The sequence below is a fragment of the Micrasema longulum genome, unplaced genomic scaffold (assembly GCF_059751315.1).
Source record: "Micrasema longulum isolate JH-2025_06_02 unplaced genomic scaffold, ASM5975131v1 h1tg002810l, whole genome shotgun sequence".
Taxonomy (NCBI): Eukaryota; Metazoa; Arthropoda; class Insecta; order Trichoptera; family Brachycentridae; genus Micrasema; species Micrasema longulum.
In genome coordinates, this window is record NW_028279934.1 from 70,135 (window position 1) to 91,572 (window position 21,438).

The 21,438-nt window shown below is 33.2% G+C and overlaps 1 long non-coding RNA gene across 1 annotated transcript in view; it reads right to left on the reverse strand.

The window, feature by feature from the left end:
• LOC148271539 (uncharacterized) overlaps positions 1–15,962 on the reverse strand; it is a 65,096-nt gene extending 49,134 nt beyond the window's left edge. Inside the window, exon 1 of the long non-coding RNA XR_015825068.1 lies at positions 15,515–15,962. This is a non-coding gene — a long non-coding RNA (uncharacterized LOC148271539). The remainder of the gene's footprint in view (positions 1–15,514) is intronic.
• Between the last annotated feature and the right edge of the window lie 5,476 nt (positions 15,963–21,438).

Sequence of the window (21,438 nt, forward strand, 5' to 3'; positions counted from 1 at the left end):
AGTACCAATGAAGTTCCCTATGCATTGATTCAGATATGCATGATTCGGATATGGAAATAATGGTAATCCGCATCGATTTTTTTGATTATCGAATCATTCGGTTATCTAGTCATTGGTTACGGACATCCCTAATCCCATCTTACCCCGCCAATGTTCAGGGGCAAAATTAAATTCGGAAGAAATTCTAATAAGGAAACGGATACACGGCGCACGTGCGTTCTATTTTTGAAATTGGACAGATGGTGACAGATCGGGCGCGCGCCATTTGTCGCTGCCCCCCTCCCCCCCTTGGCTTCTGTTATTGCGTTATATCCATGGTCTATGGTCTACGGTTATTACTGCTATTATTGTCTATGGATTTCGGACACAGAATGGCGCCAGGAGATTTTCAGTATTCGACAGATTCGAATACAGCCCGGTTTTTTTTTAATGTGAAAAACACGAAAAGAAAATAGAGTTTTTTATGTAAGTTAGACCTAATTCAATCAATGTATAATTTTATGGTTTCTTTCATATTTTATTTCTTTTTTTAATTAATTACTATAACGCATTTTTTTTTTCAATTTCATTTGTTCATATATATGTACATAACAAAATGGAATATCTTTATTCATACATTTAGAAATAATTAAAATAATTAGGTAAAATTAGGTATATATAAAAAATAAAACACATTAGTAAACATAATATCCAAATAATAATATGTTAAAAAAGTAAGAGAATCTTGTAACGAAAAACTCCCTCAGAGACGTGAAAAATGTCAATGTCCAAAGTGATATTGTTCAACATAGAGATAGCCCTTCCAACAGGTATAACCGTTGGCAGATTGGTCCTGTATATTGGAATGTGAAACAGTCTATGCTGACGCTGTCTATGGTAATTATCAGGAACATAAAAGCTAATGCTCCGCATAATTTCAGGGTTGTCAATTATTGCGCAATAATCGAAAGAAGTGCGTAGTTAAATACACATCCCTTCTAGTCTTCAAACTGCTGTAACCGAGCATAGCCTAGAGGAACTCAGTGGGATAGAGCCATGGATAATATCCGCACTCCCTCATGTAGAGAAACCGAAGAAAGTTCTTCTGGACCTTCTCCACCTTAAGAGAATATTTCAGCTCACACGGTCCCCAAATCATCGAGCCACTCTCGAGTCTACTTCGCACCAACGAGTTATAAAGAATTCTCAGTACTTGTGTATTACCGAAAACCCTGGCAGCAACCATTGAAAGGGAAATATTTTTTAGTGTGTAGTTTAATTGCATGGGTTTTTTTTGTCGCGAGAAAGATATTATTTTACATTTGTCAATGTTAAGTTGGAGACAATTGATGTTGCACCATTTATTAAAACAATTATTATTGTTACAATATTTGAGTTTGTCCAAATGTTCATAGACAAAAGACTGGATTGGACATTTGGACAAACTCAAATATTGTAATGAAACCAACTGGTCCAAGAAGAAGTTTTAAAATTTAAAAATTGTTTTCAGGCGTTGCCTAGTATGTGAAATAATTCAGTCAGATGAATCTCTTCACAACAATAAAGGTTTCAGCTCTTTAACTTCAGTAAAATCAACAGATGGAAGAATTGAAGAAATATGGATGTTTAAACATAGGCAAAATGGTGAATGTTACACAGTGTGTAAAGTGGCCACTTAAACCAGCCAATGACAGGTCATAAGCCCTGTAAATGCCTTTACTTTCATATTCCCTTATTTAAGGTATTCTACATCGCTGTTGTAATTTATTTATTTATTTATTTTTATTTTATTTGGGTTTTTTACAGCTATTACATAAACAAAATAAGTAGAAAAATCTGAACAATGCTAAAGCCAATTTAAAAAATCCACTGTAAATATAATGACACATAATATATAAGAAAAGAAGTTTAGTAATTGTATTTGTGTGACGTTTGTATTCATGTGTATGTGAATGTGTGTATGCGTGAATGAATGAGGGAGAGGATGCATGTGCATGTGAGAATGAATGAGGAAGAGGGTGCGTGTGTGTGGGTGTGGGTGCGTAAGTATGAAAAAATAATTGTTTAAAACTTGTTATTGTATTAAAAATGGTACAATAAAGAGCTTAGTAAAAAGTTAGAAACCTTTTTGTTAAAATTCAAATCAAGAAATTATATAAATAGTTTTTTTTTTTTTTAAAGTATGTTAAATTTCAAAACCGTATTCTGAAAAAAAAAAGCATTTTATATTAAAATTTAACTGATACACATCGAATGAATAATGTGCGACGAGTCCAATACAATACGGTAGGTAACCACAAAATGCAGTAAATACGAAATAATGACAACAATAAAATAAGGTTTGACAATACGCGAACGTTGATTCAAAACGAACACACAAATGCATATTATATGCACCTACATAATATATAAATAAGAATAACATATAATTCGATAGAAATGATTCGGATTATAAGAATCAGGTGTCACAAACAGTGTCACATTTGTTAATTATTATCGTGTTAAAAAAAAAGACAACCATTGGGAGATTCAATAAGTTTTAGAATCTTGTTGTCATCAGCAAAAAGCCATAATTTTGTATTTTCATAAACATTGATAATATCATTTACAAAAGTATTTATAAATGACCAGCTGACCCGACAGACGTTATCCTGCCCGAACGTTAACTTGCCTTGGAAAAATACTTTTTATTGATAAGTAGGTACCTAGGCACTTGTTTGTGATTAAATTCCAAAATTAAAAATTGTTAATATTCAAATATTACATTTAAGTTGAATTCCAAAACATAAAATAAATATTTTTTCAAATATGGCATTCTTTTTGCAAACGCCAAACTCCGGTCTTCTCACCAACAGAAGGGGTGTACTTATGTAGGAATACGATTTTTTTAAATTTATAAAATTTAATATTGTTTTAGTACTATCTAAAATCCAGTAAAAAGAAATAAATGGGTAGAAATTATAAAGAATTTTAGGAAAGAATCTAATTGAGATCCACAAAATGTTGTTTGTAAACATTTAAAAACCAACTTTTTTTATACAAAAAAAAACAGCGTCTTTCCATTTTTTGAAAATGAATTCTCTTCGAATGCAACCCTGGTAGATCGATGAATAAAACATTTATGCTCTTTACTTCTTTTTTACACACTCTATTGAAGAATTTAATATCTGCAAACACGCACAGCGCAAAGATCTATATTTCTCTGAAAACCGCACGTAAATCGGTTAAGCCGTTTAGAAGGTATTCAGTGACATCACACGTACAGAGGAATTATATATATAGATATTGTATGTAACTGTTGCTTGCTAGTTCTATTTTAATTTTAATTATTTTATTATTATTTGCAGTCTTTCTTTGTATTTCGTTTTTTTTCTTGTGTATATTAGAAATTATATACCTTAAAATTGTTACCAATTATATACCAAAAAACTGTAACAGTGTAAGTCACTCTTCAAGCACAAAAGCTAGTCTTTTTTTTGGAAAGGTACAGTTTATAACATTAACTAAATATATAAACGTTTAAAAAACATGTATCATTTATGAAACTATATTAATAAATAATAAAGAATACGTATTTGAATCAAAAAAGAATGATACAAAAATAATATATTATGTTTCAAGGGCATTGTGCCTTGTCCAAGAGCCACACCGCAACAGCTCTTGAAAACCTATGTGGTGGTTTAATATATCTAATTGATGAAGGCAGTTTATTACATGGTTTTATTCCACTACAGTAGTTGCCACGTTGGGCCAATGTGGTCCCTAATTTATATAAAAGATAGAAGTCGAAAATTATATTCATAATTCTTTTTTATGTAACACTCATTGAAAACACTATATTTTTTTGCAATTCATATTTTATATTGAAATTATTTGCTTATCAGAAATATTTTTAAAAACACATTATTGTAAAATGTCACTCCCTCTAATGTATACAATTTTTTTTACGTAATGGGATAAGTAAATATAAATATACATCACGCCGTTTCTCCGAAAGGGTAGGCTGAAAGAACCGAACACCATATCACTCTGTCTTTGCATACAGGTCTCGCTTCAAAAGAGACTGATAGCTCTATAATTCCCGCATTTTAATTTGAAATTTATTTTTTTATAAACCCTTATGGATTACATTCATTTAACAAATTGTTTTTTACTTTACATGTTAAATTACATATTACACTACATTACATTTTTTTTTGTACAAAATATTATCAATCAGCATAAGTGCCGGTATGAGGAGATATAATAATATTATGACACTTATAAAAGTCGATAAAATAACATCACATATCACTCGTCACATGGGCTGTAAGAACAGTTTTTTTAAAGGTGTTTTTTCAGTACGTTTATGTTTTGTATATCTTTTAAATAATTTAAAAGAGAATTGTAGAACTTTATTTAAATGACATTTATTTTATTTTTTATTATTGCGCGATTAAAAAAAAACATTCGTTTCAAAATGGCAAAATCGTATGATTTCCGTATTTTGCGTGCGTTTTACCAGACTACCGCTTTAAGAAAAACAGTGTGCTTTGTCACCACATGCTAAGGATTTATTTAACTTTTTGTACAAAATGTTATTTGTACATTGGCGGGCTTATTGCCAAATGGCAATTACTTCCAACCAACCGAGAAAATAAAAAAAATATTTTTATAATCCAAGTTACAGAACATATTCATTAGAAAAAAAAGATTAAAAAACCAAAGATATATTAAAATAGAAATAAACGTATTTGTTTATAAATTACCTTAAATCAAAACTATTACTCAATGGGAAAAAGGAAAAAAGAGGAAAGAGAAAAAAGGAAAGGAGGAGAGATTAAGGAAGAGAAAGGAGATGTTTCTTCAGATGTGATTTAAACAGAGATAATGTAGTAACATCTTTGATGGTGGATGGGAGATGATTCCACTGTCGAGCCGCATGGACACTATATGAGTTAGAGAAGAAAGAGGAATTGTGGATGGGTATTAAAAGTAAAAGTATTTATTAAAAGTATTTATTCAAATGATTTAGAGAACTAGTGGGTTTTAAGTTTTTTCCGAAACAGCCTCGCACCTGTGTTGGGAGACTATTCTATGCCGTAGGGCCAGCGACCGCAAACGCGCGTACGCCTGATTTAGTGCGCTATTGTTAATGATAATATTTTTAACATCTTCTGTAAAAATTGTCCGAGTCTTTCGTTTAGTTTTGCCTGTTAGTTTACCGTGTTATTCCACGCTAGAGCCTTCCCTTGTATGGTATTAGTAATGATAACTATAAAAGTACTAAAAATGGCGTTCATTAATTTGATCAGTTAATTAGTTCAAATGTATCTTTTGCGATTGAATCGTGAATAGATGGAACGCTTTTTTATTGCGCAATGAAGTCGACTCGGGCGCCATATGCCACTCGGCCCGTACAGATGATTCAGTGGAGGCGGCCATACGCCCGGTCCGCAGTCCGCACTGACTTGAGCCATACGCGTACATCTGTTCTCTGCCCGAAATAGATTGCACACGTGTTATTATATCGCTTTTGTGTGGGATACGGTAGTACGGGGGCGCAATGAGGAACTTCAGCCCTACGGGAAATTGGATACAAAAAATGTTTTCTTACGCGGAGTAAAAATTAGAGCATTAAATTGTATTGTAAAGTTTCTTGAAAATATGCAGAAAAAATAATAAAAAATATTTTGATAAAAACGCACTACTTTAAATGACGTCACTGGTTCATGTGAATAAACCTATGATCTGAGAGCTATGGAAGATTTCCGGTCTGCTTGTCGCTTCTGGACCAATAGGAAGAACTGAATGGGAATAAGCGGAAATGAACCTCTGACGTCACACGCGGAGTTATTTCAGAAATACAAAACTTTAAAAAATCGTAGCGCCGATAATACGGTATGTAAAAATTAAAAAAAAAAAAAAAATTACCTAATTTAACAGTCTATTAACGAATAAAAAATTTGAAAAAAACCGCTGAACTTCCTCATTGTAAAGAGACGAAAGAGATTTATCGAAATCAATACGAATTTTTGATTGGTATTACTGGTATGTATATCTTTACATTAGGAAAAACAACAGAAATTATATAAATCTTTTTCGCCTGGTTTCAATCCCATTTCCCTAAAACAGTGGACCATGAACAGTTCAATACGAAGACTGCCAAAAACCTCTTTGCAAACGGTGCTGCATCATCAACATTGAAACTAATAAACTTCAATCTGTTTTCAATGCAGCAGCGAGGCTTATTACGGGAGTAAAAAAATATTCTCACATCTCACAACATCTTCGAGATTTGCACTGGTTAAAAAGCCCAGAGAGAATAAAATACAAGATTTGCCGGACAGTGTTCAAATCCCTTCATAAAATGGCTCCAAAATATCTATCGGACCTTTGTATTAGGGAAAATAGATGTCGAAGAAAATCTACTCTTAGGTCAGCATTTGATTCAGGAAGAGGAAAACTTGTCGAAATCTGGCGTTCCCCAAACACTAGATTTGGAGATCGTGCTTTTGCCGCCGCCGGCTCCTCTGCCTGGAACCAATTGCCTTCAAACTTACGAATCATCGACAGTCCCATTTAGTTCAGATCCCAAGTAAAATCCCACTTCTTTAGACTATCATAACCTCAATTTTAAATATGGAAATATAATAAGTCACTTTAGTTTAGTTAGAATGTAAGTTTAGGTATAGAATTGTAAGCCCCCTTGAGGTGAGGTTTCACAAAAATGGCGCTATATAAATCAGCCAAATAGTATTATTATATTATTAGCTTGGCTATGTGCCTTTGATGACTCCTGAGAGCCTTAACCACGCTTGCCTACTTTACAAGGCATCAGGTTCTCGACGTCCTGGACGTCCACTGCTGACAGTTTGTCGGCAGTTCGTGTCAGAACTACGACACGCGTACGTGACTTAGGAGGATGCGGAGGAGCTGGCAGCTGACAGAGATGTCTTGAGGATCTTCGTGGTCACCATATGTTCCAACTAGGGAGCGGACATGGAATGATGATGATGATGATTTTAAAAACAACTTAATAAAGCAAATAAATAAAAGAACATTTACTTCTGAATTGCGCGACCTGGGTGTCGTTTTTGATCAAAAATTATCCTTTATTAGACACATAAATAATATTACTAGTAAATCTCTAAAAATTTTAGGCTTCATGTTACGTGTGACTAAGAAATTTAAAAACATAGTCACTTTGAAGTTGATGTATACTTCATTAGTGAGAAGCCAGTTAGAGTATAACTCTACAATATGGACTCCTTACTACAACTGTCACCAAAATTCTCTAGAAAGAGTTCAAAAAAAATTCTTACGGTATATTAATTTTAAACTTAGAATCAGTCATGAATTTTTAAATTACGATTTTTAACTAAAAACATTAATTTAAATTTATTTAAAATTGTAAATTTATTTAAAATTGTAAATTCAATATGGGATTGCCCTGAACTATTATCTCTCATCAACTTTAGGGTGCCTGGAAGAATGACTAGACAGGTACCACCGTTTTGTAGCAACAATTCACGGACAGTGTATACTTGTAATGCCGTATTAAACAGACTTCATGAACTCGGCAATAGTTATTCCCACGTATCCGATATTTTTAGTGTAAGGTATTGTTCCTATAGAACCAACATTTTGAACTTTTTCAAAGATGGTGAATGGTAATTATATTTATTTATTCATGCATTTCATAATATATAAAGTTTATTGGTCACTTTGCCCAGCTGTATGAATCAGTACTTATGATTTTCTTGTTTTATTACTGTAGAATGTTTTATTATTTAAACTTTCTACTGAATATGCACAATAATTTTTAGGTTAATTTTACAAATTTAAATCTTGTATAATTTTTAGGTTTAATTTTTTCTTATATAAATCTTATTAGGGTTCAAAGTTTGGTAGGGCCACGGTGGTGCATATTTTGCTGGAAAATATGTACATATAAAATGCCGTGTAATGCCGCAGTTACATTCCATCAGCAACACTACCAATAGTCCTACTCCCTAGCGTCCATGAGTGGTCTCTTTGGCTCCGCGAGCCCTGGGCAATGTGGCCACTGGCATTAACATCAGTGCCAAAGCAGATAGGGAGAGGATGAATGGCGAGTGTCCGGCGCCATAAAACGGGACCCCTCCAGCTAAGGGTAAGTAACCCCGACAGAAAATTCCACCGAAGAAGGCAACGGGAAACCACTTCGGTCAATAATTCCCAGGACATCACTATGAAGAGAAACCAAACAATGGCCCCGAGTCCCAGGCGATCCTTAAATGGACCAGGGGTGGGAATAATCTCCCGGCTCGACATAGATCTGTGGAGGAGCTGTTTCGAACTGCTCAGGATAGGGAAGCTTTCTCCCAAATGATCGTCAACGTCAGGGGGACCCGACATGACACGTGAAGAAGAAGAATATAAATCTTGGGTATAAGGAAATTTATATTTCAAAAAAATATTTATTTATTTAACTTTTTGTACATAATGTTATTTGTACATTGGCGGGCTTATTGCCAAATGGCAATTTCTTCCAACCAACCAATAAAATAAAAGTTTTATTTTTATAATTCAAGTTACAGAACATATTCAATAGAAAAAAAAAAGATTAAAAAGTTAAAAATATATAAAAATAGAAATAAACGTATTTGTTTATAAATTACCTTAAATCAAAACTATTACTCAATGGGAAAAAGGAAAAAAGCAGAAAGAGGAAAAAGGAAAGGAGGAGAGATTAAGGAAGAGAAAGGAGATGTTTCTTCAGACGTGATTTAAACAGAGATAATGTAGTAACATCTTTGATGGTGGATGGGAGATGATTCCACAGTCGAGCCGCATGGACACTATATGAGTTAGAGAAGAAAGAGGAATTGTGTATGGGTATTAAGAGAGTGCCTTGAGAATGAGAACGAAGAGGTAAACCATGAACTGATAAGCGTTGAAATTTTTCATACAGGTATATAGGAGCGTTAGGACTATGAAGTACATTGAACAGAAGTGAGAGGGAGTGATAGTCTCTCCGCTGTCTAATTTTGAGCCATTTCAGTTGCCTACGATATATATATATATTAAGCCAAATATGCAGTATTATAAATGTTTGTAAAGGGCAGATTGCCGTTTATATTAATGAAATAAAATAAATAAATAAAAATATCGTTTTGTGTTGAATTTTCGAATAGTATATAATGAAGTTAATAGTCTTTCTTTTGCAAGATGCATGTGTTGATTGTATGAGATGAGTAAATGAATTAATGAAAGAATTGGACAATGTTAGTTCTGGTAAAATATGAATAATCTTATTTGGTATCTAACCAGACCCAATGCTGAAACAATAACACCGTCCTTGCACAAATCAAATTTCTACCAAACACCTGTGTTGATTCAACTGTGAAGGCATATGCACACCTGTTCGACATTTCGTTGGTTTAATTACAAACGTTGAAGGCATAATACAGTCTAGAGCGTTTAAAAAATATTTCAATGATAGGCTTAGAATTTTCAAAACATTTTGTTTTATTTTCATTTACATTTTTACTTAATAAATAAAAAATAACAATAGGTCCCACAAAATAATCCATTTGTGGTTTAATCATAGAATTAAGAATGGTCCAGAAGGGGCGTAGAATCATATTTAAATACATCGGGCTGTGTCCGAAAATCCCCCCACTTTCGCCGCGCGCATTCGTGATGTCGCCGCGTAATGTTGCACCATGGGAAAAAAAATCATAACACAAATGTAAGGTAAAAAAAAGAAATCTGTTAATTCCTCTTAAATTTTATTGTGCACGCGGAAATATCGATTGACACAACAGAGTAGATAAGTAAAGGGTCATTTAATAAGAGTTATTGAATTAAAAAACTTTAAACTTAAAATATAAAAAAAAAAATATTTTTCAAAAAAGGGATATTTTTATATCATGTCAAATAATATTTGATGTTTTAATGATAAAGTCGGTCAAATGTCCACAACAAAGTTGTTTAATCCGAGGTCCAAATTTTATTAGGTCTTCTATGATGAGCATCTAATGATGAGCAAAGTAGGGTAAAAAAATTGATGAAAAAATAGTTCAATTTTTAAGTAATGTATTTGCTACTTACACATTCATTTGCTAATTACTAATAAAATGTGATCGCATTATGTTTCTTTAAGTTCCTAGCAGTATTTCTACACTTTAAAAGGACACAACACGGTAGAGTTAAATTTAATCAGGAGTTGCGTACTGAGCGACGTCCACAAAGAAACTAATGGTTCAAAACGTAAAACTACTCATTTGGAAAAAGACTTTTGATTGATAAGTAGGTACCTAGGTACTTGTTTATGATTGAATTCTTCATTATACGGCTTTGTGTATCAGGATTTTTGGATATTGAATGCGGTGATGATAATGCTATTGAAACTTTTGCGGTAACTTTATGATAGCAGTAGGAATATTATTTGTCATAGTTAGTTAATCGTGCGGATCATAGAAGACATTTTATATTTGAATTTGGAATTTGTGAATTGTTGAAATGCGGTAGGTACCGCCAGGCTGCTCAGGTTCCTACTTCTCAAGGAAAAGCCGTCAACCAAAACATATAAATGGCAGTAAACCTCAGTGGCGAATGGTGATTTTATTTACAGGTAAGCTAATTTTTTTTTGCATATATTTGTACCTACATAGGAGGTACATAATATAATGTAAGTAATACATACCATAAATTGATATTTTTCTGTGGTTCTGTGTGATACAACAACTCTCATCCATGAAATCAACTCAAACTATCTAACTTCGTGATATATTATATTATATAGATAAATTATCCATTACTTTAATATATAATTCATAAAAAAAATAAAAAAATACCACTATGAATTCAGTCGATATTAGATATTCAATTGAAATGTCAACTGGCCGCATTGTTCTAGTAATTAATAGTGCTCAAAACGGCCGCGTGGGGCGCTTTATTTCCCGCAATATGACGCATGAAAGTAATTATGGTCTTATATCAAAAGTACCATCTCAAAGAAAAATAGTCCTTAAGAAACAATGTTTGAAATACTGTTTTCCAAATCAAGAATCTTCAAATAATTCGTATAATCTGCAAGTTTAATATAGGAGAAAAAACCCGCACTGGGGTTAATACATTCATAGTATTATTTGTATGAAAAAATGAGCTGGAATAATCGGCTAGTTTCTTGGCTCACCGCAGGCGCTGGCGCGCTTTATTAAAATTTATATTTATAATACGATAAAAATACAAACGGTGAAAATGATTTAAAATAAATGTAAATTATTTATTGGTTTTTCTGTAAATAAAGTTACAATAAAATATTATTATAGTTGGTCTAATATAATGGTAAGCTGCGCATAATCGCTTCTATACACGGTTCGCCCCTGTTATTCACTGATACTGCACAATGCGTATGTGTAAGTATAGCGCACGCGCCAGCTTATAAAAATCCACCAGTACCCATAAGGCACCGGTACAATGACACGGTGCGCGGTGCGAAGTTGTCTGTACGCTAATACGCAGTTTTATGGTTCCACATTCGTATTACGCGGACACCATGCGGGCAGCATATGTTACTGTCCGCAGACACACTAATATGTATCTCTGGATCTCACTTTGATCTGAAGGGGTATTCAACATCGAATCTTAGAAAACTTTTAAAAAAACATGTAATAAACGTTACATGTTTCTAGAGAAAAGGAGAACATTTAGATTCAGTACCGACAAAATCGGCGTGTATTTTCATCAAGTGAGCATTATCCTTATAATAGGTTAAACCGTAAAATTAAGAATAGTTCAGAAGGAGCATAGAATCATATTTTAATACATCGGACTGTGTCCAATAATTCCCCCACTATTCCCCAAAATGGCCGCGCGCATTCGTGATGTTACTGCGTAATGTTGCACGATGGGAAAAAATATAATCATAACACAAATGTAAGGGAATAAAAAGGCAATCTGTTAATTTCTCTAAAATAAAATTGTACACGCGGAAATATTGATTGACACAACAGAGTAGATAAGTAAAGAGTCATTTAATAAGAGTAATTGAATTAATGAACTTTAAACTTACAAAATAAAACAAATTTTATTTTACATAAAACTGATATTTTTATATCATGTTAAATAATATTTGATGTATAAAAGATAATGTCGGTCAAATGTCTACGATAGAGTTGTTTAATCCGAGATCCAATTTTCATTAGTTCTCTCAATAGATGAGCAAAGTAGGGTTAAAAAATTACTACCCTGGCAACACTAACGAAACGTTCATTTTGTTACTTCGGCAATCTGACAGATGGAAAAATAATTAAATTTTTAGGTAATATATTTGTTACATACACATTCATTTGCTAATTACACATGAAATGTGATTGCATCTCGTTTCTTTAAGATCCTAGCATTATTTCTACACTTTAAAATGACACAACACGGCATAGTTGAATTCAAATCAAGAGTTGCGTACTGAGCGACGTCTACAAAGAAACTAATGGGTCAAAACGTAAACCTACTCATTTATGAGTAGTTTAGTCGCCTTCTGTTTGATCTGCACGTGCGGTTTCTGGACTATTCTTAACTTTATGTGGTAAACATAGTAAATTAAATGTAAAATACGTGGATAAGGAGTTATCTGACAAATCAAACACAAATAGTACAAGTAAGTGGAATCTTGAGTCCCAATTACCAATCAGATTTGGAGTACCTCAAGGTAGAGTTTTCGCGCCAATCATTTTCTTACTGTATATAAATGGAATACGATTGGCGATACGATTTACTGGGCAATATACTGCGGATGCCTCCTGAGAGCTTTAACCACGCTTGCCTACTTACAAGGCATCAGGTTCACGACGTCCTGTACGTCCACTTCTCACTGTTCGTCGGCAGTTTATGTCAGAACTTCTGGACGAGAACCTGACTTGGAAGGACGCAAAGAAGTCGATAGAGATAATTTTATTGGGCAGGACACTTGGCGAGACAAAATGATGGCAGGTGGACACCCAGAATGAAGTGTAGACCATGGGCAAACAAAAAAGTGTTGGAAGGCCACTGAAAAGATAGGTCTGTGACATCGCCTGTATTGCCGGTAAAACATGGATGATGAAAGTGGGTGATAGGAAGGAATGGAGACGTTTGTAAGAGGCCTTTATCCAGCAGTGGAGAGAATAAGGCTTAAGAAGAAGATTATTAATGAAATACTCAATAAATAATAACAACGCTTGAGAATACCTGCAATTAGGCATCGTACTAGCGTATGTCCTACGTACATACGTATTACACTTATTCCACATTAGATATTTCTTATTATTTATAATACGAATTTGGTGCCAAATGCCGACATGTGCCATACGGCGAACGGAGATGAAATTCGCTTTTTATATTAAGTATTAAATCACACAATTAAATAAACTATCCTAATCAAAAGGTATGTCTACCTACCGAAAAATCACAATTATAATTTGTTTTCACATACGTATAATAGATAAGTTATTACTTCTTCATACCGAGAACACGTACGATGTTTGCTCGGAGACACTTTTCATATATAGCTCCGAGAGTGTACAACGTCTTGGATGAACATATTATGTTCTTCAAAACAACGTCTTTATTTAAGATGAAGATCTATCATTGGATTGTATCGAGGGTTAGAGACCACTGTATGAGATTGCTTCGGGAATAAATATATAACATCGCTGCTATCTTCATTATTATCCATATACGTATATGTGTATATCATCACTGTCATACGTATTATTATATCACTTTTCTACATTCCATTTTTTGACATGTATACATTGTTATTATTAATATATTTCTATTATTATTTTGTATATTGTTTAGATTATTTTGCATATTTTGATTACTTGAATATTGTTTTAATATGTAAATACATATTTTTGATTTCTATATCGAAGAGTCCCGACTTAACACGGAATTTTCTAACAAGTCGAGACATAAAAAAACATATAATTGTGTCTATGTAAAATTGTGTATTTGTGCATTAAATAAATTAATAAATAAATATTACTGGTATGTATGTACTGGACGAAAACTGTGCAGAAGATCTTGATATCATCATCATTCCCTTTCCGCACCTAATGATGCATAGGGCACTGCATTGGAACACCAATCGCAGCGTATCTTGATCATTTTTGTTACGAGGCGATCAGTCCCACGCTTCAGGAAATAGTCCAGGGAATATGAAATATTTTCACAAACACCCTTTTAAATAAATATTTCATATTAACCATGTCGGGAATCGAACACGAGACCTCTCACATCATAGGCAAACGCGCTGACAATTACACCACGAGGCCGACTTGATCGTGATATAAGGCGATAATATGAATTAAAACGGGAATATTTTTAAAGCTCGAAGTTAAATTTAATTGATTATTAATTACATGGGGAGTTTTTGATCAATGGCTTTACATATTTTTAATCTTTCTAGATTGTCTATTGATTAATATGTAAAATTTCAACAGCAGTTTCATTTTTAAATTAAATAATACAATACTGATTTGAGTCTACTGAAAACTTTATTTTATTTTTACAAATAAATTAACAAAAATTTCGTGACAATTCTTTCTTATACTATAAGTTTAAATATGGAGTTCTACAAAATAAACACCAAATCAATCAATCAACCAGTTTCATTATTTAAACTATGGTTTTCGGATGTAAAATGATTTGCGAATTCCAAGAAATTATTATTGTTGAGACATCTTTAATTTTCTAAGATTCCAATTTTAAATTTACGTGAAGTTTTTTCAATGTGGAAATTTTCCAATCAAAAAATAAATATATCAATTATTGAATAATAATTCATAACATATTAACCGTACACTGTGCGAATATCGCGAGCAGCTTTGCGCAGTGTACGGCCGGCATTATTCCCTCGATTGAACGCGAACATAAGCTAGTGTCGAAAATGCCCACTTTCGTCTACTTGACATTCCATTTAAAGGCTTGTTAACAAATAAAATAATGTATAAACAAATTCGGAATTCACTTTCGATAAATAACATAAACATATTAAAAATAACATGAATTAATTTTACACATAAACATTTCATTAACAGTTTCAAAAAGTTTTTTTTAAGTCAAAAATTTTCCGTTTATTTATATATGACGGAGATTAAAGTAAAAAAATTATTTAGATAATAAATAGATTGAACAGGCAAGTACTTGCGTCAAAGAAAAAACTTAACGTTTGGTTTTGAAAAGAAATACACACACACAAACTATCACGCCGTTTCTCAAGTAGGCAGAGGGGATGGAACGCCTCTTTAATCTATCTTTGCACACAATCATCGCTTCCTTTACATTCATGCATCTTTTAATGCAGGAAAGGTTATGACCTGTCGATGGCTGGTTTAAGACCCCACATTACACACTGTAACATTCATCATTCTGCCTATATATCCACATTTTTTAACTTTTCTGTCTTATGACTATTACAAAATATATTTTTTTAAAGATTTACGTTCGAAACTGAATTTTTGTTTTTGTATAATCTAAAATCGTATATAAATTTAAACAACATTAAAATATTAAAGGGACTTACCGGCTTCCTTAATTTCCCATACAAAGGCGCCAACACGTCAAAAAAATAATTAAAACACAACACAAACGTCAAACAAAAAAAATTGCGCGGGAAACAAATGATGAAAAATTTTGACAAGAGTATTTACGTATGTATTTATATGTATTTATGCTTCGGGAAGCATGTAAACACTGAACACGCGAAATCACCAGTACATCGTGAGAACAGATCCCATCTGTCAGAAGATAATTCTAAAAATAACAAAAAAACAATAATTTGCAATTGCTAAAAATTTTGACGTCTACGCGGCCGCCATTTTTCCCGTGGAATTTTCGCGAAGGCTGCTGAATGATTTAAATATTGTGTAATTGTTGATGCCGGTATGAGTAGGTACCCGTAAATTGTTGTCGGAAGATCGCGATTGCGCGCTGGAGGCGGATTCGTGAGCAGGCGGGCAACCCCGGCCGCGCGCGGTAGCAGACTGAACGGCGCTCCAGACGTCAAAAATACGGGCGGGAACTTGGCCAGATGTCGGAAACCGTTTTACGACAATTTTCAATATTCTTTTTATTGTTACAAAACTTTTCAATAAAGAAAACAGTTCTGTGTGTAAAATAATTTTTCGTTACCAGCTTAGTGTTGTGATGAAATGTGAATTTCAAGTGTACATAAATGTCGTGAACAACAAGGTATCATTTGGCCTTTTCATGGAACTGAGATATTGAGGTTTGAAGTTTTCAATTAACCTTTTTTTTTTTCATTTTTTAAATTTATTTAGACATTTTATCATAAACACTATTTTATGTTCACTTTGCCCAGCTAACAAGGGTACATATCCCGTTCCAAACTAGGCGATTACATTTTAATACACGATAATAGTTGAAAAGCTAATAGAAAGTACAGACTAATAAAATATAAAGTCGCAAATACTAGTTAACATAGTTCAGTCAAAATTCGCTCTTGAATACTAAATTGTTTTCAACCAAATATGTAAGTGAAGCACAAAAAAATACATACTAAATTGTAAAACTAAACACAAGCAACAAAAAGAAATAAATTACTTAGGATCTCCCCAAAAATAAGTGAGTAAAAACAAGAATTAAAAGAAAAAAATAATTATATTTAACATAACTATTACCTACAAATTGATAATTACGAGTATCAATAAAATTCATGTTGTGACAGGACAGCATAGTGGTAAAGGAAGTTACCTGTTTTAACCGACCAATACTACTTTAAATCTGCTTTACCTACATGGTCCTTAGCACGTAATCTACTTTTGCCTACCTGTTTTATCGACAATATTTTTTTGAAAACTTACGCCTGGGAGAAAGCAATTTGATTAGCACAAAAATAAATCTATTTGCGTAAATATACATAGATATAAATTTTGTTGAAATTTATTTTAGCCTAAGAAAAAAAAAATAATAATAAAAAAATAAATGTACAGTAACACACCTATCAACCTATTTAACAAATCAACATTGACACCAAGATCACCTAAACAGAACGAGGAGAGAAACAAAATCGTCAGATCTCTCTCAGAGGGAAACTCTGACCCAGAGGAATACACAAAAAGCCCAGGCAATGATAGCTCCCTGAAAGGTGAAACACTGGAAACGTCAAATATGTATTACCAAAATCCCCTGATTGAAGCCCGCACGTTTATACAAAATATAAAATCAATAATGTCAGAAGGGAAAATGAAGTTTTCAGTTCTTCACCGAGACAAAATAAACGCAGAAACCGATAACCTATATCACATTATAGCAAAACTAGTAACAGAAAATGCGGAAATGAGAGGAGAATTTAAGATTTTAAGGCCTTTGTCTACTCAAATAGTAAAAAATATATCGGAAATAAATGAAAAAATCAAAATATTGAATACAAAACCAGAACAAAACAATACTACGTACTCTAACCAAACCAAAAAAGCGGACCCAATGATTTCGACGTTTACCATAAAAAAATAATATAATATTTTGCATTCGCAAAAAAGTAAGAAGTATCTAATACAAAAATTAAACATTAAATAACAATTACTATTAAAACTGCTTATCTTGACATTTGACTTGCCAACCGCTGGCTAAATGTAATGAATAGCATGATAAACAATAAATAAATAAATGAAAATAGCAGCTTTGTAATATTTTCCATATTTTACACCGTTGAAATTAAAATATGTAATTGCGCAGCAGGATTATTTGTCGCGAAACGTAAATATTTTGACATTTAACATTAGGTAATCATGGATGTTTCTTTGTGACCACGAATACGATAAGCAACCATGGTGAGAAAGTGTTATCACGTCGTTTATTAGCACGTCGATAGTTATTTGCGATTGAGCTATCGAGAGGTTTCCCGTTGCCTTCTCATGTGGATTTTTCGGTCAAGGTAACCTTTCCTCAGCTGGTTGGTACTAGTTTGGAGGGGCCAGAAACTCGCCTTTCATACTCATGTTATCTGATGTGATCAAACCGTTATGAGTGTAATCCCATTGCCCGGGGTTCGCGACGTGGACGCTAACGAGTTGGACTAGTCAGTAGTGTTGCCGGTGGAATGCAACTGGGCGTTCTCAGCATTTTATAGAATCACACCCTCCAGCAAGATGTGACTCACTGCGAACCTCTGACAGTCTCTATTTATACTATTTTATTTTATTACAAGCCTTCCATATGAAATATCAAGTAGACGAAAGTGAGCATTTTCTATGCCTCTTTTTGTTCGCGTTCAATCAAAGAAATAATGGAGAATGCATATAAGATTAAAGATTTAATTTTTTTTGTAAATGCATTCCCCTCGAATGCAACCCTGGTGAATAAAACATTTATGCTCCGTACTTATTTTTTATATATTAGTTTGAAGATTTTAATATCTACGAACACGCACAGCACAAAGATCTATTTTTCTCTGAAAACCGCACGTAAATCGGTTAAGCCGTTTAGGAGCTCAGTGACATCACACGTACAGAGGAATTATATATACAAAGATAGCAATGTAATCAAATTATACTGTGACGGGTTCGAAAGGTGGTGCTCGCGGGTCGTAGTTTGGAGACCCCATCTACTATATAATGTATAACGCTATCTTCTGTTTACTCTTTGTCAAAGCGGGACGGGCGTATTTATCATAAGATGTATTCGAAATAAATTTAAAATTTCGTGGGAAAATTAGCGGTTTTTTCTGACAGTCAGATAGAGGGAAATTCATTTTAATAAATTCTTAAGTCTTTACATAAAATTATTTATTTATACGTGTAAGCTCCAGACAAAGTCATTAAAAAAAAAAAAAATTTAATTAATCCCTTATTTCTTTATTGTTTTTTTTCAGACTTAAAGAAATTGCTGGTGGCAGTAATTCCGCCATTCAACCGTGTATATCATTGTTTTATTTTATTTTATGTACAGTAGAACTCCGCTTATCCGAGCTCCGGTCATCCAGATTGCCAAATAGCCGGATCCTCATAAGGAATTAAAAATATAAGGGCGAAGTTTTTAATTGGCTTGTGCAATTGAAAATTTCATGATGTAAAAATGTCATTAAAACGAATGTCGCATCATACATTCAGAGTTTGTATGAGATGAATATTTCAAGTTTTGTAGTCAGCCAGAGTTGAAAAAATCATCTAAATTTATTTTAAACATAATTAAATATTTTTTAAAGATATTATAAAAAAATGATTCATTGATTCTTTACAATTAAGTACCCTAATATTAACATAAAATAATATGAACAGTGCGTAATGACATAATAATAATGTTCATTTTAATTAGATATTTTTATGTTTTTTCATTATGTAGTTTTGTTTTATTTAATTTAGTACACACTCTTATTCGGCATATTATTTATTACTCCTATTTCTTACAACAGTATAGAGTAAGTTTCTAGAAACCAAATCTCAATTATCATGTCAATAGTGTTTATATATATATATATATATATATATATATATATATATTATATACGTATATATTTTTTTTAAATTTCAATGATACTATTTTTATTTATTTTTCAATACTACTATATTTAACTATCATTTGGTTGATTTCAATGATAGTATTATTTTGTATATTTGATTGTGTATGAATCTAAATTTGTATTTATTTTTTTAAAATTTATATCTGATTATCTTTTTTACAGTTTATCTTTTAATTTTTTTATTTATTGCCTTGTTTTTCTGGATTGTTATTATATTGCATCACATGTCATTAAAATTCAATCTAATTAATTTTACTATGTATTTTTTATTACAGCATAAAAAACCTTAATAAGTTCATTTATATTTAAACAAGTGTAATTCTAAATGAATGAATAAATAAATAACACTCATCAGAGTTTTACTATTGCTGGCTGTTTTCAGCAAAATGCATATCATAGATTTTGTGGTCAGCGAGACTTTCTTCTTCTCTTGGTGCCCTGTCAGAATCCCCAACGTTGGCAATCACTCTGGCAAAAGTCTCCCTGTCCTGTGCTGCCCGGAAAATCTGCTCCACAGTCCTGAAGCCAGTCCAGTCTCGTATATTTCGCAGCCAGGACATCTGTCTTCTTCCAGCCTCTCTGTGACCCTCAATCTTGTCTTTCAAAATTAAATGAAGCAAGTGCTATTTTTCTCCACGCATTATATGCCCCAGATATGAAGATTGGCGAACTTTTATGGTGGTAAAGAGTTCTCTGTTCGTTCTAGCTCGACTTAAGACTTCTGAGTTCGTTATCAGGTCTGTCCAAGATATCTTAAGCATTCTGCGATGCAACCACATCTCAAAAGCCTCCAGCCTATTCATAGTGTTCACTTTCAGAGTTCAAGTCTCGCAGCCATACAACAATACAGACCACACATAACATTTTACCAATCTTTGCCTTATTTTCAAATTGAGATTAGCATTGCAGAAGAGGGATTTCATTTTATTAAAAGCAGCTCTTGCTGTCTCAATTCTGCATTTAATTTCTATATCTGGGTCGAGGGTCTCTGTTAGAATGCTGCCGAGGTATTTAGCGAGACTTTAAAAATCATTCAATCATAATAGGCCATAGATAAATCCGGATTTGTTAGTGTTGCCACTTTCTCATTCGTCCTTGTAATTAAATTGTCGGAGAGTTTTCAAGAATAGCATTATGACAACGCAATCGAGATGCCCAATCGACTATTGTCGAGTGGGTGACAAAATGTCACCTCTTTCCAGCATTAGGCTCCTGGTACGAATGCCGCTCCCACTTTGCCGTCGAGCAGGCTACCATCCGTAAAGATTCTGATTTCATTGGGAGCATAAGAAGGTATATCCTTGTGTAGTATAAGCTAAGTATAGTTATACTAGGTCTTTAATGATTTTAAAAGTAACCTTTTTCTTATACCGGGTAAAAATTTACACAGGATATAAGCTTGGTATACGGAAATTTAAGCAAGGCTTAGATTATTAATGAATTCAAACGTTTCAAGTTTCAGTTGTGAAGCGGGTGGTCCCCCACCACCGTCCGGCCGCAGACCCGGGTGGGGGAGATTGCGGGGGAACAATCACTGTTTTTGACGTTCACCTGAGGGTAAATACACACATAATACCGCGGTGCGAAGAACATAACAAGAGACCTCTTTCCACTTCCTGGTGCCCTGGTAGCGGTAAACCAACATTACCTAGGCTCAAGGCCTGGGCACTGAAATGTTATGGGCCAAAAAATTCTGACGCAAAGATAACTGAGGACCTACTCATTCAACTATGCGTATTTTACTAATAAAAAATATCTTTCTTTTTTTTCTTTATTTGGATAACCAACAGCTATACTTGTCTGATATATGAAACAAAACAAATATCAAATTAGCTTATTACAGGTTTTCACAAGTCGCATCACAGTAAATTAAAAAATATTCTTGAACATAAAATGAACAGCATAGAATTGAGAAAAGTCCAGAAGGTGCGTAGAAACATATTTGAATACATCAGAATGTGTCCAAT